Source organism: Schistocerca nitens, chromosome 3 (genome assembly GCF_023898315.1).
Source record: "Schistocerca nitens isolate TAMUIC-IGC-003100 chromosome 3, iqSchNite1.1, whole genome shotgun sequence".
NCBI lineage: Eukaryota > Metazoa > Arthropoda > Insecta > Orthoptera > Acrididae > Schistocerca > Schistocerca nitens.
The window spans coordinates 297,457,543-297,483,156 of NC_064616.1; the positions used below are offsets into that span (position 1 = coordinate 297,457,543).

Consider the following 25,614-nt stretch of genomic DNA (forward strand, 5'->3'; position numbering starts at 1 on the left):
TTAAATCTGTTGCCAGAGACAGGAAGTCGAGTGACATTATTTAGAATACCTTTACGAATACTACTTCGAGCAGCTACTGAAAGAGTCGAATCGTGAGGATACGTGTTAGAGCTCCTACCAACAAACAGACATGAACTTTCCTAATGAGTTAACGAACGGTAGGGTTTCTGTGACCATGAGGCTGTGATTGCGTCAGTGATTGAGATGGAGTCCAAACTCAATTCTCAAATACACTGAAATTAGAAAGGCCCTCCACATTAAGTATGGCTCCGGACCTATCTAGCTGCTCTAAAATTTTCACGGAATTTCCATCCTCCCTAAATCATCTTATCACTCCATCCAAGTGAGGACAAAACACTTTAACATGGAATCTAGCGCAACTTGGAATTTGCAAGGTCAGAAAGTTTTGTCAATCTACATCTACATCTATACTCCGCAAGCCACCTGACGGTATGTGGCGGAGGGCACTTTGAGTACCTCTATCGGTTCTCCCTTCTATTCCAGTCTCGTATTGTTCGTGGAAAGAAAGATTGTCGGTATGCCTATGTGTGGGCTCTAATCTCTCTGATTTTATCCTCATGGTCTCTTCGCGAGATATACGTAGGAGGGAGCAATATACTGCTAGACTCCTCGGTGAAGGTATGTTCTCGAAACTTCAACAAAAGCCCGTACCGAGCTACTGAGCGTCTCTCCTGCAGAGTCTTCCACTGGAGTTTATCTATCATCTCCGTAACGTTTTCGCGATTACTAAATGATCCTGTAACGAATCGCGCCGCTCTCCGTTGGATCTTCTCTATCTCTTCTGTCAACCCTATCTGGTACGGATCCCACACTGGTGAGAAATATTCAAGCAGTGGGGGAACAAGTGTACTGTAACTTACTTCCTTTGTTTTCGGATTCATTTCCTTAGGATTCTTCCAACGAATCTCAGTCTGGCATCTGCTTTACCGACGATCAACTTTATATGATCATTCCATTTTAAATCACTCCTAATGCCTACTCCCAGATAGTTTATGGAATTAACTCTTTCCAGTTGCTGACCTGCTACGTTGTAGCTAAATGATAAAGGATCTTTCTTTCTATGTATTCGCAGCACATTACACTTGTCTACATTGAGATTCAATTGCCATTCCCTGCACCATGCGTCAATTCGTTGCAGATCCTCCTGCCACATATTTCGTAAATAACAGTGAAGTTTCAGAACGCAGAATGCGTGTCATGGCTACACAGTACTTTCTTTCAGTGATGAAAGATATACTACATAATCTCAAGAATAATGCATGAAATATGCGTGATTTACTTTAAGCAGCGAAAGACCTTTTTATTTTGAATTATGTTATTTTTAACTTCTAGATTTTACGTTTTCAGGATAAGCAGCCTTTGACGACGATCTCTAGGAATTAATTTACTGTAAACTACGTGCCCTAGTTAAATATTTTCTTCTTCTATGGTAAAAAAACAAATAAGGTCCATACTTTCAAAACGGCGAAGCACTGGGCTCAGCATACAAATATTTCCACACAGGAACCACTGAGGTTCACTCGGAACCGCAGGTCTCTTGATACCATCATTGCCCAGTCAACGTATTAATAGCGACTTGTTTCTTGTAGGTTATGGAGCCGAGAGTCATTACATAGATAGCCAGAAAATTTCTCACATAAACATGCAATGTTTCTGCACACTTTCTACTTAATCTCTTGGAGAATCATGTTATGGAAAGTTAATAAGCGTAATGTCGTGGTTTACATAACAGTAAACTGCACATTATGGTTACTTTGGACGAAGACAAACAGGAAATATTCATTTCATAGATTCAAATGCCTTTTTCTTGCTCCAATCTAGTATTTACTTTTTAGAGGCGTTTCACATTTACATTCAAGCACAGGTAACTAAATTTCAAAAAAGACCTATGTAAGATGCTTTTCACATCAGAAACGAAACGCCTCTGGAAAGAAAATTCTTTAGAGCAGTAGGAAAAAAGCTTTTCAATTTCTAAAAGAAATATATATATACCTGCTGCGGAGAGTGACCACGTCAACAAAATTTTAACAGAAAACATCTGAAAGAAAGTACTTTGTAGCCACGACACGCATTCTGCGTTTTGAAACTTCACTGTTATTTACGAAATATGTGGCAGGTATGGAGATCAATACGGAGACACGGAATGAATGACTGGGACATAACTAAGTCCTGAACTGACAAAAGCTGATAAAACAATTATTTCCACCAGTGTTTATCATTTTAAAGTGTGCGCTATTCATGTGAAATTGATTATTGTTATGATGACGACGAACGAATCGTCGCCAATGTGAATGACTGGTGGCCAACGATAAATAGAAACATACAAATCTCTTCTTTGCATATAGAGCAGGTTTGTCAGTGAAGTCGATTAGGAGCTGGCTGCATGATCTGGGCCTACGACGACTAAAATAATTAGAACTCGTTGGTAAAAAATAATACATTGTACTTAACTGGTGGTACAGGAGTCTTCATAGTCAGGAGGAATATAATTACAAACAGAGAGATGTAGAGGCATCACATAGGCCATGCTTTAGCTAAGCGCCTTGTTAGAGGTTGTTTCCTATTAGCTGAAGGCCATACTTCTTTCCTACTTGACGTCCCGAGCGCACGTTAGAGACTAGCCGGCCGGAGTGGCCGAGCGGTTCAAGGCGCTATAGTCTGGAACCGCGCGACCGCTACGGTCGCAAAATGGCTCTGAGCACCATGCGACTTAACTTCTGAGGTCATCAGTCGCCTAGAACGTAGAACTAATTAAACCTAACTAACCTAAGGACATCACACACATCCATGCCAGAGGCAGGATTCGAACCTGCGACCGTAGCGGTCGCTCGGCTCCAGACTGTAGCGCCTAGAACCGCACGGCCACTCCGGCCGGCCTACGGTCGCAGGTTCGAATCCTGCCTCGGGCATGGATGTGTGTGATGTCCTTAGGTTAGTTAGGTTTAAGTAGTTCTAAGTTCTAGGGGACTGATGACCTCAGAAGTTAAGTCCCATAGTGCTCAGAGCCATTTGAACCATTTGAACGTTAGAGACTTGTTGCAAGCCGCGGAGCGGCGCTAGCGGTGCTAGTCTCGGCTCGCGGGTTCAGCGATTCAAGTACGGACCGCGGTCGATAACTGCAACCCCTAACAAGTGTGGTATCGAACGTTGATACCACAGTTGTTGACATCTAATTTCTTCTTCCGAAATTGTTTCTTCACAATACACACCCTATAGGAAACAAGAACGAAAATAACACTGACCACTGATTACAGTAAAGAGATGTCATTGTCTATTAAGGTTGCCATGAACTACTGGTACTTTGTCACATGGAAGTTGGAGCACTAAATGATTCCCATACTGTGCCAGCCATGCCACTCTACAGGCGGTCCTTTCACTTCCGCACTGGATCGGTACTGTATACATGAAAGGACACCCGCGCTGGTGTGCATCTTCATATTTTCGCGGCGTAAAGACTGTTCCACGGATCCTCAGTAAACACAAAGTGAAAGTGATTTTTCGGCCTCCACCAAAGACTGCAGCACTCTTGGGTTCCGTTAAAGATGATCTGGTGCTTCGGAAGCCTGGGGTTAATAAGACCCCTTGTGAGTGCGGCCGTTCATACATCGGACAGACGACACGTACAGTCCAGGAGAGATGCACAGAGCACCGCAGGTACACCCGTCTCTTACAGCCTAATAAATCTGCGCTAGTGGAGCACTGTATTGACACTGGGCACTCTATAGTGTACGATAATGTCGAAATTTTAGCTTCGACGTCATCTTTCTGGGACTCAGTAGTGAAAGAAGTAATTGAAATTCGGCTGGTGATGAATTTAATTAATAGAGATAGCGGCTTCAGCTTGGACAAATCATGATATCCGGCAATTTCTGTAATTAAATCACAAAGACGTCGCGACGGTGCAACTCTCCGTGACACATCGATATCACCGTGTGGAACGACTGCGCAGCCATAGATTTAATTTACATGCATATGTTACACCTCTTTGCCTCCTGTCAACGTCTTTGGTGCCCTGTGTATCTTTGGCCGCATACGTAGTGGTTCGATCCTCGGGTGTAAAAGGATGGAGTAAGTGCTGGAGCGTTAGTTCAAAATGGTTCAAATGGCTCTGAGCACTATGGGACTCAACTGCTGTGGTCATAAGTCCCCTAGAACTTAGAACTACTTAAACCTAACTAACCTAAGGACAGCACACAACACCCAGCCATCACGAGGCAGAGAAAATCCCTGACCCCGCCGGGAATCTGGAGCGTTAGTCACTTCGGCTCACTCTGAATATGGCTGGAAGGTATTCAGCCGAAATGTTAGGAGAATAAGCTGAATTTATGCGGTTGCACGCCAGAAATTTTGTGGAACACCCGCGCTGGTGTACCACTGGGATCTGTATTAGGAAAGATGTTGCATGTTCTCTTAACAGGTGACAAGCCGCAGGCCACCAACTGGCAGTTGGCTCTATATGTTGACCATGTGGCGCTCCTGAGTAAGAGCAGGAACCATTATACTCCACCGTCAACTGCAACGCTGACAGAAAGAACTATACTAACCCACCACAAATCATCTGGTGCACTTTTTACTTTGCAAACACTTTCTTACACACATTATCATTTCAAATTGGTAAATACAAGATGAGACATACATCCGAGAGAAGACACAGACCCTCTTCGGCCGGTGCTATCACGAGTTGCAGTCCGTGACACACCAATGAAAAATGTGTGACATCTTACGGGACTCAACTGCTAAGGTCATCAGTCCCTAAGCTTACACACTACTTAACCTAATCATCCTAAGGACAAACACACACACACACACACACACACACACACACACACACACACACACACACACACACACACACACGCCCGCGGGAGGACTTGAACCTCCGCCGGGACCAGCCGCACAGTCCATGACTGCAGCGCCCGAGACGGCTCGGCTAATCCCGCGCGGCGTGACACACCAGTACCGTGGACGAAGACAGTCAAGTGCTTGTTCGTTATCTTAAACACTTGCTTCACTATAGACAACACAGGGTGGCTACGACTAATCTTTCGCTGCTTGCGAGGGCCCTCATCAAAAACGAGTGACTGCAGGACAACGAAACTTTGTGAAAACATTTGTAAGGACATGCATGAGAGAAAGAAAGAATAAATCATTGAAAGGGACACATTTTAATTTCCACATGAGAGAGAAATATTTGTTAATTGCGCAATATGTTTACGTTGCATGTCACAAGGTATGCTCAATGTAACGACAACTGCATCTTCGACAACCTGCTAGCGTACTAGAGATACCATCTCACAATTGTTCACAGCACTTTACGAACAGTGGACTATAGAATGTTCAGCCGTTGTGACACAGATCCTGCACTGCTTGAAAATGGCACATTGCGTGCAGCATTGTAACTCATAGCAACAGTAACTTCTTCAATAATTTGTGGCGCAATCGGCCACTTAGGCTTCAGCAAGAGGTTTTTCCCAAATGATCAGTTAATTGTAACGTCCGAATCATTTTCTTGAACTCCTGTGTGAGAAGAGGGCCTCTCCGTATTCCTTTAATGCGTCGATACTCGTAAATTGCAGCCGCTCCATTGGCGTTTTGATAAAACAGCTTTAAGTGTAAAGCCCTGATCACTGCGTGCAGTTGTAGTACACATTGATGTTTGTGTTTCAACGCTATGTCGCCGTACCAATAGTGCTGCCTAAGGCAAATCATGACATCAACAGTAACATTAACGCAAATTCTGCTGCGGACAGTCTACACATTATTCCTATTGAGCTGGGTATCCATACGGTAAGTAACATCCAGTTCTTAATTCACGATCCGCGAATCGCTGTGGACCAGCAAGTCGTTCGGCTCCAGAATGTCCAAAACAGACCTATTAAGCTTGCGCAGCACCTACCGCCCGAATATCCCGCGGAGCAAGCGTCCTATTCGTACAGGAAGACTTCCACACAATTCGCAAGCCTTTTTATCTAAAACACAAGACTTTCAGAATATTGTCATCCAGGCACTAGGATCACCACACAGTCATCGCATTGGCCCTACCTGCTGCACATTCAAAGTGCCGGCAAGTAACACAACAAAAGAAAAAAGTGAGAAGAAAAATAACAGCGTGCGTGAAGTGAAATAAAGGACGACCGGAAGATGAGATGAACACTCGAAAGTTTTAACCTCTTCCATACTCTGGGAAAAAGTAGCTTAGTAATTATCTCTCGGTTGGCTGGCTAGGCTGGCTAGCTACAGTAGTCATTAGTTTTACTCCCGCTGACGGAGGCTGCGTCGGCAGCTGTCGAAAGTTTGACGATTTTGTTTGAAATGACACGGCTTGAAAATCGAGCACGTATTATTCGACAGAGAATAATTTAGTTGAAGCCCAGCTGGGAAGCCTTAATTCCCATGAGCACACGTACACTTGTTTATGGAAGAGTGTGTCGCTCTCACACAGAAATTATATGCCTTAAAAGACGATATACGTTCTACCCAGTGCGGTAGGAATTGTTTGTCCTTACGTGATTACTACGTGGCTTTTCCTGGAAGTTGCTCCGCCAGTTCAACGGCAGTGGATGAGCTTTTACCACGGATATTTTCTTGCGCCAGAAAGGCTAAAACGACGCGGAATGTTCACACGCACAGGGGAAACGAAGTGCAGGAATGTTTTCACCAATGGAAAGAACTAATCTAACCATGCGTGGACTGCAATAGGTCTCACTTTGTAAATATGAACAGTTTTCTCTAATACACATTTTGTTCCTTTTTTCGTCATACACGAAATTCTCTAGTGGATCTCAAGAAGATGTGTAGTGAAGTACACAGTCCAGGCACATTAATGTGACCACCGTCTACGTTCGATATCAACTTACAATTTTATTTTTATTTTTTTCAATCTTATGGGACTTAACTGATAAGGTCATCAGTCCCTAAGCTTACACACTACTTAACCTGAACTATCATAAGGACAAACACACACACCCATGCCCGAGGGAGGACTCGAACCTCCGCCGGAACCAGCCGCACAGTCCATGACTGTAGCGCCTTAGACCGCTCGGCTAATCCCGCGCGGCTCAACTTGCAATAGTCATTCACAGACGGCAGATGGCGGAAATAGCAGTGGAAGGTATATAAAAGCTTGTCTGGGGAACGTCGTAAACAGCACAGTCGCTGTAGTAATGTCGAAACGGTGCGATTTATCTGACGTCCAAATGTGATAAGTTTGTAAACTGTTCGCGTGCTGCCTGCCGTAATTAAAGTATACGGTGCGCGGCAAAACGGTAACTGTGGTGCAAACGACAGCTACAGAGATGGGTGCGGGTGAACATACGTGCAACTGTTCATTAACTGACGGTCCAGATGAACCAATGGACTATGAATAGTCTCTCCTCTTGAGACTGTGCATCGAATGTTGCTGCGTGTGGATCTCCGCAGCAGGAGCCTGGGTCATGCACCAACGATGACTGCCATTCATCGGCAACGAAGGCTACAATTTGTACGCCAATACCACAATTGGACATTCACTGTGTGGCAACAGGTGACATTATCGAATTAATGGCGTTTTATACTGTGTCGAACGTATGGCTGTTGGTATGTACGGAGTGAAACGTCTGAAAGCAGGCGCCCTGCAACTATCGTCCAAAGCGTCCAGGCAAGAAGGCATTCCCACATCAGTATGATTTTATCATACTCCCCTCGCCAAGGAACTCATCGGATTTAAACTCAATTGAGAATCTGCGGGACCATTTCGATCTGACTGTTAGTACCATGGGCCCTGAGCTGAGAAACCTACCGCAGTTGACACTGGAGTCGGTATGGCTCCACGTCCCTGTCGGTACTTTCCAGTACCTCCTCGACTTTTCCTGCACGTTTAGCAGCCGTCCGCACTGCAAACAGTGGTTATTCAGGCTTCCGACAGGTGGCCACGGCATGTCTGGACTGCATAGATCCTCAGTACTACGAGTAGTGTCTTTCCCATTCTCAGTTATTTGAAGAGGGGGCTATTATTTTCTTAACACTTAGTGGTTTGTAGCTAACCTTAAAGATTATTCTCGGTTCCTACGTTAGTGAAGTATCTTCCTGCAAATGTATCAGTATTCGGTGGAAAAAAAATCACTCACTCATCATTGTGTCGGACAACAGTAAACCTGATATCTTCCTGCAGAACTGGGAAGTCACTATGCCGAACCAATGTAAGGTTATAGACGTTAAGTCTCCTTCTGGCATTAGGTGTGGAAAAAAATTGGCTCACGTGCATATGAGAAATGACACGAAACGATCTGCGCGATTTATCGTACAGACTATAGCTAACTAAATTAAACTACACTCCGCCCGAACAGGCTATTAAGGCCGATCGGTACTGACCGGCCGCCGTGTTACCCTCAGCCCACGGGCGTCACTGGATGCGGATATGGAGGGGCATGTGATCAGCACACCGCTCTCCCGGCCGTATGTCACAGTCTGTAGTTATATATTAGGATTTTTAATATTATGGTGAAAATGGCAGTACGATATTTAGTCACAGAGGGAAAAATGGATTTCAGAGAAGGGCGTTCCCATGAAATACAATATTTGTTTTGCTTCAAGATGTTAAAAAATATAAGAGATGAACTTAGAAACACATTCATCTTTCGCTGATTTCAATAAAGGCTTTAACAAACTCATAGGAAAAAAAGGGACATAATGAAGCATCAACAATAACGGTAGGCTCTCATTTTCAAGTTAACATTATTTATGTAAATAAAGCAATTAAAAACAATTAGAAAATTAAAACAACTAATACTAGTAAAGGGAGGTCTGACACAAACAAGCAGTTTATCCTCCCCTTTTTTAAATATGTACATAGATGATGGGTTCTGCAGAAAAGATTACGTAATTAACATATGGGCACAACTAAATGAACAGATATCACTTCTTTATTACGACGACTTCACACTGATATTCAGAGAAGAAAATGGCTTTGAAGTAGAAGCGCAACACAATAAATGTTGCTGTTGGAAGACAACATTTTATAGCCATCGCGCAAAACAAACAAAATGGTTCAAATGGCTCTGAGCACTATGGGACTTAACTTCTAAGGTCATCAGTCCCCTAGAACTTAGAACTACTTAAACCTAACTAACCTAAGGACATCACACACATCCATGCCCGAGGCAGGATTCGAACCTGCGACCGTAGCGGTCGCGCGGTTCCAGGCTGTGGCGCCTAGAACCGCTTGGCCACCCCAGCCGGCGCGCAAAACAAATTGGAAGAAAACAGAGCATGGAACGAACACCACCAGTGAAAAATCTAAAACAAAAATAAAGAAAATACCATAATGAATCAATGATAAAATGGGATCCCCAACAGTCACTATATAATGTACTATGAAAAGGAAGATTATGACGATTGTTTTTAGCAGAGACTTCTGAAATGTGGAGGACACGTCCAGAATTATCTTCTTCTACATCTACATCTACATGGATATTCTGCAAATAACATTTAAGTGACTAGCAGAGGGTTCATCGAACCACCTTCACAATTCTCTATTTTTCCAATCTCGTATAGCGCGCGGAAAGAATCTTTCCGTACGAGTTCTGATTTCCCTGATTTTATCTGGTGATCGTTACGCCCTATGTAGGTCGGTGTCAACAAAATATTTTCGCATTCGGAGGAGACAGTTGGTGATTGGAATTTCGTGAGAAGAAATGGTTCAAATGGCTCTGAGCACTATGGGACTTAACATCTATGGTCATCAGTCCCCTAGAACTTAGAACTACTTAAACCTAGATAACCTAAGGACATCACACAACACCCAGTCATCACGAGGCAGAGAAACTCCCTGACCCCGCCGGGAAACTGTTCGTGAGAAGATTCTGTCGCAACGAAAAACGACTTTCTTTTATTGATTTCCAGCCCAAATCCTGTATCATTTCTGTGACACTCTCTCCCATATTTCGCGATAACACAAAACGTGCAGCCTTTTTTTGAACTTTTTCGATGTACTCCGTCAGTCCTATCTGGTAAGGATCCCACACCGCGCAGCAGTATTCTAAAAGAGGACGGACAAGCGTAGTCTAGGTAGTCTCCTTACCAGGTCTGTTACATTTTCTAAGTGTCCTGCCAATAAAACGCAGCCTTTGGTTAGCCTTCCCCACAACATTTTCTATGTGTTCTTTCCAATTTAAGTTGTTCGTAATTGTAATACCTAGGTATTTAGTTGAATTTACGGCTTTTAGATTAGACTGATTTATCGTGTAACCGAAGTTTAACGAGTTCCTTTTAGCACTCATGTGGATGACCTCACACTTTTCGTTATTTAGGGTCAACTGCCACTTTTCGCACCATTCAGATATTTTTTCTAAATCGTTTTTCAGTTTGTTTTGATCTTCTGATGACTTTATTAGTCGATAAACGACCGCGTCATCTGCAAACAACCGAAGACGGCTGCTCAGATTGTCTCCCAAATCGTTTATATAGATAAGGAGCAGCAAAGGGCCTATAACACTACCTTGGGGAACGCCTGAAATCACTTCTGTTTAACTCGATGACTTTCCATCAATTACAACGAACTGTGACCTCCCTGACAGAAAATCGCAAATCCAGTCACATAACTGAGACAATATTCCATGTGCACGCAATTTCACTACGAGCCGCTTGTGTGGTACAGTGTCAAAAGCCTTCCGGAAATCCAGGAAAACGGAATCGATCTGAAATCCCTTATCAATAGCAGTCAGCACTTCAAGTGAATAAAGAGCTAGTTGTGTTTCACAGGAACGATGTTTTTTAAACCCATCTTGACTGTGTGTCAATAGACCGTTTCCTTCGAGGTAATTCATAATGTTCGAACACAATATATGTTCTAAAATCCTGCTGTATATCGACGTTAACGATATGGGCCTGTAATTTACTGGATTACTCCTACTACCTTTCTTGAATATTGGTGTGACCTGTGCAACTTTGGGTCTTTGGGTAAGGATCTTTCGTCTAGCGAACGGTTGTATATGATTGTTAAGTATGGAGCTAACGCATCAGCATACTCCGAAAGGAACCTAATTGGTATACAGTCTGGACCAGGAGACTTGCTTTTATTAAGTGATTTGAGTTGCTTCACTACTTCGAGGATATTTACTTCTATGGTACTCATGTTGGCAGCTGTTCTCGATACGAATTCTGGAATACTTACTTGATCTTCTTTTCTGAAGGCATTTCGGAAGGCTGTGTTTAGTAGCTCTGCTTTGGTAGCACTCTCTTCGATAGTATCTGCAATGTTATCGCGCAGAGAAGGCATTGGTTGTTTCTTGCCGCTAACATACTTCACATACGACCAGAATCTTTATGGATTTTCTGCCAGGTTTCAAGAAAAAGTTTCGTTGTGGAAACTGTTATAGGCATCTCGCATTGAACTCCGCGCTAAGTTTCGAGCGTCTGTAAAGGATCGCCAATCTTGGGGATTTTGCATCTTTTTAAATTTGGCATGTTTTTTCGTTGTTTCTGCAACAGCGTTCTAACCCGTTTTGTGCACCAAAGAGGATCAGCTCCGTCGTTTGTTAGTTTATTTGGTATAAACCTCTCAATTGCTGCCGATACTATTTCTTTGAATTTAAGCCACATCTGGTCTACACTTATATTATTAATTTCAAATGAGTGGAGGTTGTCTCTCAGGAAGGCGTGAAGAGAATTTTTTTCTGCTTTTTTGAGTAGGTATATTTTTCGCTCATTTTTCGAAGATTTGGGGATTACAATATTCAATCTCGCTACGACAACCCTGTGTTCACTAATCTCTATATCGGTTTTGATGCTCGTTATTAACTGAGGATTATTTGTTGGTAAGAAGTCAAGTGTGTTTTCACAACCGTTTACTATTCCCGTGGGCTCAGGAACTAACTGCTCGAAATAAGTTTCATAGAATGCGTTTAGCACAATTTCGGATGATATTTTATGCGTACCTCCGGAATTAAACATGTATTTTCGCCAACATATCGACGGTAAATTAAAGTCACCACCAACTATTATCGTATGAGTCGGGTACGTGTTTGAAATCAAACTCAAGTTTTCTTTGAACCTTTCAGCAACTGCATCATCTGAACTGGGAGGTCGGTAAAAGGATCCAATTATTATTTTATTCTGGTTGCCAACAATGACCTCTGGCCTTATTAACCATACTTAACCATTGTACCATCGTGTGATGAAAGCTATTATCTCAAATCCACCTTACTTCATTCGATATTTGCATGAATAGCTTCATATTCTCAGTGAACTGTTTTAGGCGTATGTCTTCGTCTAGGTACACTACGTATTAATGCAGTTAAATGCCGATATGGCATGGTTTCGTCTTTTACCTTTGTTTCAATACAAACAGGCACTTTGGTAAAATAGTTTGCTTTTCATTTACAGTCTAGCCCTGTAACTCGTGTCTCCAGTTTCCTGGAGATTAGATACACTGGTCGCTCCGTTGAATCACTTCAGTGATGCGAAAAATTAGAAGAAAAATTTGTATCTGGAAATGAAAGGCTATGCTAACATCCTACAGGTTCAACATGACGCGGTCCACGAAGATGTACAAAAGGTGAAAAATGTATATTTCTTCATTCACACAATAGTTAAAAATCCTACCACATACATCTGAAACATACAGGCTGAGGTACCCAAATAAGGCTACCGAAAAGAAATATATCCAAAGCGAGTAATTATAATGAGGTGTGTTTTTCACTAAGTAATACCAGACACAGTGGTGAATTTTGTGATGCGCGAAAATAATTGCTAACGTTTATAACTCCAGGATTATGGCATCGAATCTGTTAAGCAGAATTATATACTATTTTCTGTAGCATTGGAAAGAGCCTTCGAAGAGAACTTGAACAACGTGACGAGCGTAGAACTTGATGACATAGTGACAAGATATACCGCCTCGAACCATTGTTCCGTCGTAACATGAGAGGTTGTCCGCAAGTATGCCCTACTGTCCCAAACGATAGCAAACACAGGTGTCATGTATACGATTCGTATTTTACCCATGCCTTTGAAGCCCTCAGCTGTTGTATCGACAAGACAATAACTTGTGCAACCAATAAGAATTTCAAAATGTACACGACAGTCAAAAATGAATATATGGTTTTTGTTTAGAGCAAATGTCAGCAAACTTTTAGGTCAGCGGTGCGGTTGTGTGCTGAAGAGTATCTTGATCATCCTAGGTCATCACGGTTTCTCTTCTGTTTCCGAAGTCCATTTCCAATACGAGCAACTTGTTTAACCATAAAATCTCTGTTCCACAGATGCTAATAGGTGAAGCACTCAACTGTTGCCTTGCAGAGATATGCATGGTGTTCCTAGTTCAGCTGATGTATTGCACATTTATCCTGTGGTTTTTCGTATCATCCGTTCTTTACCACTTGATGACAAGCCGGCTCCCAAATACTTACACTCTCGCAGCCTTTAATCCTTTATTACTTGTATATTCTATAAAATTTTCTCTGCATAAAGAATATCTATGTACACCTTTTCTGACTTGATGACTGCATAACTGTTTCCTGTCCTAACAACTAAAGTTTTTGAGATTGCGAGTTTATGCATATAGAATACTTAATTTATTACGTCATGGTGGCTGGCTGTTTTGTTTACAGGTTGTAGACACACGGTTGACAACATATGGAACCTGGGGTCTGGCCGTTAGGCATGCTCAGATAGCATAAAGTTAAGGCGATCGCTCGCGATAGAAGGAAATAAGGGTTCGAGTCCGATCTGAGACAAATTACCATTGTCATTCCATATACTGCTGAAGGTTGTCCATAATCCGAACTGCGAATGTATTTCATGTAAAGGAAGGAGAGGTTCTCGCGCAAAGCTCCTAAACAGCAGCTCCTCACAGCCGTCTATATGGCCGACCAAAAATCAATACAAGTTTGCGTCACTCCCACGGTCTTTCTGTGAAGCGCTACACCTGACGCTGACCATTACCATACGACTGTGTAGCGCCACAGTCAGTGGATGGGTTTGTTTACAAATGATGATAAAAAATTAATTCTGAATAATTACTGCAACATACATGCCACCTCTATTTTGTTCTAAAGGTTACTCTCAGTTTAAAAAAATGGTGGGTATTGAATTAACTACATTCGTATCAGAGATTTTTGTGACTATTTTCTCTCGATTATCGTACATATGCCATAATACTGGTTTCCGTAACAGAAATAAAGAGTGTGTGGCAGCATACATGACCGTAACTTTAAAATTTAGTATATATAGGTCGTTTTTCATTTGAAACCCTATAATGTACATATCAATGTAATCAGGAAAGACTATAGAATATATAAATTTTTCCACCATTTATGAGTACCCTGTATGCATAATAGCTGCATGATCCACTGCAATGCAGCAGCGGTTCTACGTGGCATGGATCTGGAAAGCTCTTCGTAAGTTTCCAGAAGTATGTGGCACCAGATGTCAAAGCACAGGTCACACAGTTGACGTAAGTTGCGTGGAAGTGGCGCTCATTATCGTCCTATGTGTGTTCCATAGGGTTCAGATCAGGAGAATTTGGTGGACATAGCATCAGTGAGCGTAGACTATCATGCTCCTGAAACCATTGTAACACGACTGTAGTCTTTCGATACCATAGTCATCCTTCTAGTAGATACCATCGCTATCGTGGACGGCATCAAGCAATGAAGGAAGCAGGTGGCTGGCAATAATGTCAAGTAATCCAAAGCTGTCATAGTGCCTTAAATTACCACCATAGGTCCTACGGACCATATTGCCCATACCACAATACTGTGTCCACAGGCCTGCATCCATGCCGTGGTCATTGGTTGGAGTAGCCATTCGCCTAGATGAAGCGTAGCCGGACTCAACTATAGACCTGATGTAACAAAAAACATGATTCAACTAACCAGTAGACACGTTTTGTCCCACGGTACAGTCTGGATGATGGCGTTCCCACTGCAATCGTAACTGACGATGCCGTTGGGTCAACATGGAAACACATAGGGGTCTGCTGTGGCTGAGCCTTATGTCCAGTCAGATACGCTGAACAGTGTTCTTCGATACACTAGTGCCTGCTCCAGCACTGTACTCTGTCGTCATGTCTGCCACATGAAGCTCCTATCCATTTTTACAGGACCTTCTCATTCTATAATGAAGCGTGGACGTCGAACACATTGTCGCCTGCTAGTAGCTTCACCATCCTTCAGTCACTTTCCATTGATGCTCGCGGCAGTAGCATGCAAACAGCCAAACAGCTCCTCCGTTCTAATATTCTCGTTCTGAGGCGTCGGGCCATGAAAATCTGCCTTTATCAAAGTCGCTTTTGTTGATCGATTTCCCCATCTGTGGCCCTATCGCCGGTAAAACGATTGCCATTCGTCTCTGCTCCACTTCTACACTTTCCTAACCGTGTCACGTGTCCGCAACGCCACCGGGCGGTATTCTGTCTCCAGGTGAGCAGCAGTGTTAATGGTTTGGCTCATCGGTGTATGAGCAACCTGTTAGAGGATTTGAGCAATGAAATTAACCGACTTTGAATCTGGGATGATAATAAGTGCAAGACACATTGGTCTTTTTATATCGGATATTTGAGTTTTCGCTACATTATCTAGGGTCGATCTTCTACAATGCACAGACAATGTTTCTACATACCTAAATCACTACACACGACGATCACAACTGTTGGACAAATGGATGTCACATCACCCCATCAGAGTAATATGCAAGATCAGCGGACCGCTGTGAGTAAGTTCGCCGTCGATTTGAAACTTCCTGTGAGATTAAAACAGTTCGCTGGACCAATATTCGGATGTCGGACCTTATCCATTGCTCTCCAGGGCTCTACCAACTGAGTTATCCAAACACGACCCAGAACCTACCCGCACAGCTTTACTTCCGCATCGCGGGCATGTGATGCGGTGAGGAAAATACCTTATATAAGTGGAGCAGAGACGAATGGGGCAGAATTTTAGAGTTGAAATGCGGAAATACAAGGACTTATGCGACATTGACAAAGAGAATATTCATGAGTGGTTCAAGATACAAGCTGCGCCCAAAAAGGGTAGAGAATGTCATCATTCAAATGGCTCTAAGCACTATGGGACTTAACATCTGAGGTCATCAGTCCCCTAGACTTAGAGCTATTTAAACCTAACTAACCTAAGGACATCATACACAGTCATGCCCGAAGCAGGATTCGAACCTGCGACTGTAGCAGCAGCGCGGTTCCAATGTCATCATAAAATAAAACTTTTTATATACAAGAGCTAGCTGAAAAGTAATGCCTAACAATTTTTTATGCGAAAAGCCTTAAAGCTTTAAAATAAAACAAACTTTATTAACATTCTACATCTTTATTCTTCATCTCTGCATGTTTATTTTTCAACATAGTCAAGCTCTGAACTAGAGACCAGTTTGTTGATACTGTCGTTGTTGAAGATTTGACTTTGTTGACGGAACCTCAATCTCACCTCTGCATTCATCGCTTCATCATAATCAAAGAGAGGTTCTCGAAGGTGTTGATTAAGTTTTGGAAAGATATAAAAATCGGACGGCACCAAGTCGGGAATGTATGGAGGATGACAGCGAACCCAAGGCATCGGATTGTCGCAGATGTCGCTCCTACAATGCGGAGGTGACCCAGCCTCTGTTATCTACATGGTGGATTAACGACGAGGGTCGGTGTGTCGGCCAGCCTGGATGTGGTTAGTAGTCGCTTTCCCCAGCCCAATAGGTGAATACTGGACTGGTATCAATCTCCTGCCTCAGTTACTCGAATCGCAAACATTTCGAAAAACATTCGCTCACTTTCACATGAACAACACTAGACGCAGACCTTTGGGGTGCAATATTTCGTTCCTTGGAGGTAATGGAGTGTCGTCAAGAAGGGCATCCCGTCAGCCATCGAGTTTAACTATCCAGAAAATCGTTAATAACCACACCAGTTCTGCGCTGATGTGGACAAAGACACAAGAAAGAGAAGAAGGAGAGATACCACTTGCATTGGTAGTCCAATTTCCAAAAACAGTAAGCCACGTGGAAAATTGTTTGTGACACAGACGATGTTACTTTCTTTTCTGTTGGACTTTCCCCGTCCTCAATAATGTACTGGAGTCTATTACTAAAATATTCATCGATCCACTCACACAACAATGATCTCTGCACTTCGTTCTTAACGGAGGGAAAACAGCATAGGTGAAAAAAGCTTCGCGGGTACCCAACTGTAGTGTTATGGGCTTGTTGTTATTTACAGTGTGGCTATATGACCTGATGAAAATTATGGGACGCTTCAGGAGGCACATGAAAGTGGCACGATTAGAAAATAGTATCGGGAAACTATATGTAGTAAGATATCCAAAATATCTATGCTTCATACAGGGACTGGCAGTCGACTCTCAATGGTAAGGAAAATAGCGTAGAGTGCACAAATAAGCAGAAACACCACTGCTATTGAATTACAAATTTGGTGATCAGTCATTGCAAACAGCCACTATCGGTAAATTTATGGGAGTACGCGCCTGGAATGATCTGAAGTAGAACGACCACCTAAAACCATATTTAGGAACGATAAAAGCTAGACTGTTATTTAGTGGTAGAATTCTAAAGAAACGACACTTTCCCATGATGGATCACAACATATAGTAGTTATTCTGACGCTTTCAAGTCATAACAAACGTAAATAAAACGTAGATTATTGATTTACAAGTCGTTGAGTAAGTACCCTCGGCCAGCCGTGGTGGCCGAGCGGTTCTAGACGCTTCAGTCTGGAACCGCGCGACTGCTGCGGTCGCAGGTTCGAATCCTGCCTCGGGCATGTATGTGTGTGATATCCTTAGGTTAGCTAGGTTTAAGTAGTTCTAAGTTCGAGGGGACTGATGACCTCGGATGTTAAGTCCCATAGTGCTCAGAGCCATTTGAACCATTTGAACCAAGTACCCTCACCCCCCTCATTCCTCGGGGTGCCTAATTTAAAACGTTCCCGTGCCTTTCACTTTGTACTTGGAGATTAACCATTGAGCATGTGCTTAGAGTGACAGCCATTTGCTTTAATGCACAAATTAATCCTTCTCAGGAAATGTCTGACAGTGGAAAGCTGGACATCTCGCGGAATGGTTGCGCACACTCTCGGGATATGTTTAATCATGTTTTCTCTTGTTGTTGGCAGCTGCTCGTAACAAAAATGTTTCAAATACCTCCGTAGGTAAAACGCATGGGCAGTTACATTGGGTGAACCAGCGGGCCGCGGAAAGGGACCTCCACGTCCAATCCATCGGTGTGGATATTCTTCATTTAAAAACGTCCTTGCGATGCGTGAATAATGTGGCAGTACACCATCCAACTGTACCTACATTCTTTGTCTGATCTCTAAGTCAACATCTCCAAGTAAGCCAGGCAGATGGCCTCTCAACATTTCTAGAAAATTATGTTGACTTTCATTATAATTAAAAAGTAGGAACCAATCAGATAGCCACTGACAGTTCCGCAGAAACGTTAAGGCTCCAACGATGTTAGTTGTCAGCATTTTTGTACCAACGCTGGACGTTCGACTAATAATAACAGGTGTGCCTGTTTAATTCACCAATATTTGTAAATGTGGTTTCATCTGAAAATATTACAGATATTAAGACGTCTTGAGGATTTACGGCCCAGTGACAAAGTGTAAGGCATTCTTAAAACTTCCGAAGTGTTACTTCTTGGGTCAATGTGATATGGAAAGCTTGAAATCTCCACGCATTTAGGATTCTGAGGGCCATTGACATCGAGAATCCTAGTTCCATTTGGATTTGCCGTGAACTAATATGAGGATTTAGCTGGATCCTTGCAAGAATGGCTATGACACGATTATCATTTTTCTCATATTCATGACGATAACATACACAATTTATCAGTCCACTCCAGGGTCTGTCAGTGAGATCGCGAAAAGTGACGTTACTTGGGTATCGTCTACTGAGAAAACGTTTAGCATAAAGTGCGGGCGTGGGGATGTAAACATCGTGGCACTCTCCTAAATTGGTAATCAGGTCTACGGCTTCATTTGGAGTGTAGCTGTGTGACTCAATCAAATAAAGCAAGATAGTGTCGCAGTTTTCACGAACTGATCACTCAAATTAGCAATGAAACAAGAACAGTGTTCCAGCACGCGGACATGGACGACACCCCTCCCGTGTCGTGCGCTCCGCGAGGATAGAACGTTGTGGCCTCACATGAACGCCTTCTCATCTGCTCTGCCAGCGGCGCTGTACAATACCACCCGAATACGCTGCACGACGATCTACCGCAATACGACCACGTAGTAGTAATTAATAGTTACTTCACCTGATTCAAATTTAGTGAGTAATGAGACCATTATGCACATTAATGATGTTATGATGTAACGCCGCCACCCCATCCATTTTCATTGCCTTCTCAAACTGAGCATGGTCAACGATCACATGTTTTCTTTGACCAGAAAGCATCATTTTACACATACCATGTGAGCTCTTTTCAAGTCACAAATCTAGAATTAGGGTTCTCATTTCAAAAAATTACTTTAACTCCAAATCACCTTGAAAATCACGTTAAGGTCACAGCCATGAGTAGTATGTTTCACGACAAGACCTACATTTCTGACAATCTCCTCACTAAGGCTCTGTAGAACAGAAAGTATATCTAATAAAACATAATCTAATCTTAGAGTTTAAAGTTCGACCGACGACGAGCTCATGAGAGATGGAGTAGGAGATCGGGTTGGCAAGGAAATTAACCAAGCCGTTTCCAAGGAAGATTGTATGTACTAATCAATTACACCATTTCCGTTTGTTCAACCAAGTGTAGTTGCTGAGACACTCCAATATTTACACAATTATATACTATTTGTTCTGTAGCCTATGTTCTTGAGCCATATTCTAGTACAATCCCCCCATGAACCATGGACTTTGCGTTGGTGGGGAGGCTTGCGTGCCTCAGCGATACAGGTAGCCGTAACGTAGGTGCAACCACAACGGAGGGGTATCTGTTGAGAGGCCAGACAAACGTGTGGTTCCTGAAGAGGGGCAGCAGCCTTTTCAGTAGTTGTAGGGGCAACAATCTGGATGATTAACTGATCTGGCCTTGTAACACTAACCAAAACGGCCTCGCTGTGCTATTACTGCGAACGGCTGAAGCAAGGGAAAACTGCGGCCGTAATTTTTCCCAAGGGCATGCAGCTTTACTGTATGGTTAAATGATGATGTCGTCCTCTTGGGTAAAATATTCCGGAGGTAAAATAGTCCCCCATTCAGATCTCCGGGCGGGGACTACTCAAGAGGACGTCGTTATCAGGAGAAAGAAAACTGGCGTTCTACGGATCGGAGCGTGGAATGTCAGATCCCTTAATCGGGCAGGTAGGTTAGAAAATTTAAAAAGGGAAACGGATAGGTTAAAGTTAGATATAGTGGGAATTAGTGAAGTTCAGTTGCAGGAGGAACAAGACCTTTGGTCAGGTGAATACAGGGTTATAAATACAAAATCAAATAGGGGTAATGCAGGAGTAGGTTTAATAATGAATAAAAAAATATGAGTGCGGGTAAGCTACTACAAACAGCATAGTGAACGCATTACTGTGGCCAAGATAGTTACGAAGCCCATGCCTACTACAGTAGTACAAGTTTATATGCCAACTAGCTCTGCAGATGATGAAGAAATTGATTAAATGTATGACGAGATAAAAGAAATTATTCAGGTAGTGAAGGGAGACGAAAATTTAATAGTCGTGGGTGACTGGAATTCGTCAGTAGGAAAAGGGAGAGAAGGAAACATAGTAGGTGAATATGGATTGGGGGGAAGAAATGAAAGAGGAAGCCGCCTTGTAGAATTTTGCACAGAGCATAACTTAATCATAGCTAACACTTGGTTCAAGAATCATAAAAGAAGGTTGTATACCTGGAAGAATCCTGGAGATACTAATAGGTATCAGATAGATTATATAATGGTAAGACAAAGATTTAGGAACCAGGTTTTAAATTGTAAGACATTTCCAGGGAGAGCATAAGGGAACAATTGACAGAAATGGGGGAAAGAAATACAGTAGAAGAAGAATGGGTAACTTTGAGGAATGAAATAGTGAAGGCAGCAGAGGATCAAGTAGGTAAAAAGACGAGAGCTAGTAGAAATCCTTGGGTAACAGAAGAAATGTTGAATTTAATTGATGAAAGGAGAAAATATAAAAATGCAGTAAATGAAGCAGGCAAAAAGGAATACAAACGTCTCAAAAATGAGATCGACAGGAATTGCAAAATGCCTAAGCAGGGATGGCTTGAGGACAAATGTAAGGATGTAGAGGCTTATCTCAGTAGGGGTAAGATAGATACTGCCTACAGGAAAATTAAAGAGACCTTTGGGGAAAAGAGAGCCACTTGTATGAATATCAAGAGCTCAGATGGAAACCCAGTTCTAAGCAAAGAAGGGAAAGCAGAAAGGTGGAAGGAGTATATAGAGGGTCTATACAAGGGCGATGTACTTGAAGACAATATTATGTAAATGGAAGAGGATGTAGATGAAGATGAAATGGAAGATACGATACTGCGTGAAGAGTTTGACAGAGCACTAAAAGACCTGAGTCGAAACAAGGCCCCGGGAGTAGACAACATTCCATTGGAACTACTGACGGCCTTGGGAGAGCCAGTCCTGACAAAACTCTACCATCTGGTGAGCAAGATGTATGAGACAGGCGAAATACCCTCAGACTTCAAGAAGTAAAATCCCAAAGAAAGCAGGTGTTGACAGATGTGAAAATTACCGAACTATCAGTTTAATAAGTCACAGCTGCAAAATACTAACGCGAATTCTTTACAGACGAATGGAAAAACTGGTAAAAGAAGACCTCAAGTAAGATCAGTTTGGATTCTGTAGAAATGTTGGAACACGTGAGGCAATACTGATCCTACGACTTATCCTAGAAGAAAGATTAAGGAAAGGCAAACCTACGTTTCTAGCATTTGTAGACTTAGAGAAAGCTTTTGACAATGTTGACTGGAATACTCTCTTTCAAATTCTGAAGGTGGCAGGGGTAAAATACAGGGAGCGAAAGGCTATTTACAATTTGTACAGAAACCAGATGGCAGTTATAAGAGTCGAGGGGCCTGAAAGGGAAGCAGCGGTTGGGAAGGGAGTGAGACAGGGTTGTAGGCTCTCCCCAAAGTTATTCAATGTGTATATTGAGCAAGCAGTAAAGGTAATAAAAGAAAATTTCGGAGTAGGCATTAAAATCCATGGACAAGAAATAAAAAATTTGAGGTTCGCCGATGTCATTGTAATTCTGTCAGAGACAGCAAAGGACTTGGAAGAGCAGTTGAACGGAATGGACAGTCTCTTGAAAGGAGGATATAAGATGAACATCAACAAAAGCAAAACGAGGATAATGGAATGTAGTCGAATTAAGTCCGGTGATGCTGAGGGAATTAGATTAGGAAATGAGACACTTAAAGTAGTAAAGGATTTTTGCTAGTTGGGGAGCAAAATAACTGATGATGGTCGAAACAGAGAGGATATAAAATGTAGACTGGCAATGGCAAGGATAGCGTTTCTGAAGAACAGAAGTTTGTTAACATCGAGTATAAATTTAAGTGTCAGGAAGTCGTTTCTGAAAGTATTTGTATGGAGTGCAGCCATGTATGGAAGTGAAACATGGACGATAAATAGTTTGGACAAGAAGAGAATAGAAGCTTTCGAAATGTGGTGCTACAGAAGAATGCTGAAGATTAGATGGGTAGATCACATAACTAATGAGGAGGTACTGAATAGAATTGGGGAGAAGAGGAGCTTGTGGCACAACTTGGCAAGAAGAAGGGACCGGTTGGTAGGACATGTTCTGAGGCATCAAGGGATCACAAATTTAGCATTGGAGGGTAGCATGGAGGGTAAAAATCGTAGAGGGAGACCAAGAGATGATTACACTAAGCAGATTCAGAAGGATGTAGGTTGCAGTAAGTACTGGGAGATGAAGCTTGCACAGGATAGAGTAGCATGGAGAGCTGCATCAAACCAGTCTCGCGACTAAAGACCACAACAACAACAAGATTGAAACCAAATACGTTATTATTTTGTTGTGCATAGAGGCAGCGATTCGGGAATAAAATCAGAGATTAAACCAAATGTCTGTCTCTCTTTTACTGTAAAGGCGCGAAAAACATTTGTTGATATATTAACAGAATTAACATTAATTTTGCAGTGTCAAATTACGTAGTTTAGATTCAGCCAAGGCGACTTCTTTCGGTTTTCTTTAATTTACAGAATTGTTAGTTCAGTAAGTTTTGTTCTTTGCAACCGGAGTATTAAATATCTATTTCTTTTACAAGACAGTTGGGCATATATGTAACACACACAAATAGGCGGTCAGCTTCTTTGACATTTCTTTAGTCTGATGTGGACTGATGCCCACAGTCTTACCTGGGTAGCATGCACGAAATTCTTTAGAGCTCATCTTGTATGTGTTACTTTTGCTCACAGAGATCTGACTTACAGTTCACAAAATGCTTTCCAAGATATTATACCTTCTGCCATATGTAGCAAACTGTTTACCACCACATCTTGACACTGAGAAACTATTTAGTCAAATATTACGCTACAGCAAAAGTGGGATAAGATATATTTTATTTTTTAAGTGTACGAAAAATAATTTTTTTAAGAAACATGCGCTGCTTAAACGTGCTTTAGGGATTAATTAATCAATAATATTTTTGCACCGTATGTACACGTACAACATACAAAAATGACCATACTGAGAGTATTAGACAGGAAAGTTGTAGAACGACTTACCAGATAAGAATGGGAAGATCTCTGATGCTACCGATCAGCTCAGGCGGTGACTATCGTTCTGCAAAGTCTCAAGTGCCTACGGATGAGAGTTCAAAACCACACCTAATATTTGCGGGACCTACTACATTCGCACGCTTCCTCCACGACTGCGCAGGTCACTCTACGAACTAAAGGTCACCATCCATAGTCGCACCTACGGAAGCTACGGTGCGCGCACAGCTGCCATCTGACGGCTGTCGGGTACACTATCTTTATTGATCGACGCATCTCGCCCTCTCCTCCAGGGTGAGGCTTCTGCAGAGCATTTACTGAGCAAAGACAATATGAATCTGTACAGCTTTCTCGAAGCATTACTTCCGAAGAAGTAGTTACTGTTACTTAGGAAAAGAAAGCATCGCGCTTGCTTTGTGTCAAATCTAAACCTACAGAAAAACCTCAAGGAGGGGGCGTTAAAAATATCTTGAGCTACCTTTACTTTTACCGTAATAAAAAATAATCAAGCCGCATGCAAAGTTTAGGAAAGTTTTATTTAAACTTATTATACACATATACAAGACAATACCACCTTATGATATAAAAAATTACAATTGTGGTTCTCTTACTTACGTGATGAATTCCATGCGCCTATTCTTCCTGGCAAATTGATTAATTACACCGTCAACAGGACAATCAATGTCACGACGAGTGTTCATTAGAGCTAAGCCATTAAGTAGATCCTCCTTCATTGTCGACCTCAGCCATCTTTTTGTACGTCGCAAAGTTGAAAAACTTCTTTCTACTGTAGCAATAGATGCAGGTAGACAAGCAAATATTTTGTACAGCGTGCGTAAAGTAGGATAGTCAGATCTAGGACAAACAGACAACGCCTGCATAACAGAATCACGATCATTAAGGGCGCTATTTTCACATAATTTGGGTGCGTAGATCCTGAGAAATCAGTACCCAGAACAACCACCTCTGGCCGTAATAACGGCGTTGATACGGCTGGGCATTGACTCAAACAGAGCTTGGATGACGTGTACAGTTGATCGGCCAGCATTGACCAGACGTTTTCAATTGGTGAGAAATCTGGAGAATGTGCTGACCAGGGCAGCAGTCGAACATTTTCTGTATCCAGAAATGCCCGTACAGGACCTGCAACATGCGGTCGTGCATTATCCTGCTGAAATGTAGGGTTTCGCAGGAATCGAATGAAGGGTAGAGCCACAGGTCGTAACACATCTGAAATGTAACGTCCACTGTTCAAAGTGCCGTCAATGCGAACAAGAGGTGACCGAGACGTGTAACCAATGGCACCCCATATCATCACGCCGGGTGATACGCCAGTATGGGGATGACGAATACACGCTTCGAATGTGCGTTCACCGCAATGTCGCCAAACACGGATGCGATCATCATGATGCTGTAAACAGAACCTGTATTCATCCGAAAAAATGACGTTATGCCATTCGTGCACCCAACTTCGTCGTTGAGTACACCATCGCAGACGCTCCTGTCTGTGATGCAGCGTCAAGGGTAACCGCAGCCATGGTCCCCGAGCCGGTAGTCCATGCTGCTGCAAACGTCGTCGAACTGTTCGTGCAGATGGTTGTTGTCTTGCAAACGTCCCCATCTGTTGACTCAGGGATCGAGACGTGGCTGCACGATCCGTTATAGCCATGCGGATAAGAAGCCTGTCATCTCGACTGCTAGTGATACGAGGCCGTTGGGAGCCAGCACGGCGTTCCGTATTACCCTCCTAAACCCACCGATTCCATATTCTGCTAACAGTCATTGGATCTCGACCAACGCGAGCAGCACTGTCGTGATACGATAAATCGCAATCGCGATAGGCTACAATCCGACCTTTATCAAAGTCGGAAACGTGAGGTTACA

The 25,614-nt window shown here is 42.6% G+C and overlaps 1 long non-coding RNA gene across 2 annotated transcripts in view; it reads right to left on the reverse strand.

Moving 5' to 3' along the window:
• The window catches only part of LOC126249576 (uncharacterized), a 234,259-nt gene extending 210,341 nt beyond the window's left edge, over positions 1-23,918 (reverse strand). Inside the window, exon 1 of one of the 2 annotated variants that reach the window (XR_007545616.1) lies at positions 23,740-23,918. This is a non-coding gene — a long non-coding RNA (uncharacterized LOC126249576). The remainder of the gene's footprint in view (positions 1-23,739) is intronic. The other variant, XR_007545617.1, reaches the window with a different exon arrangement.
• Positions 23,919-25,614: the final 1,696 nt, after the last annotated feature.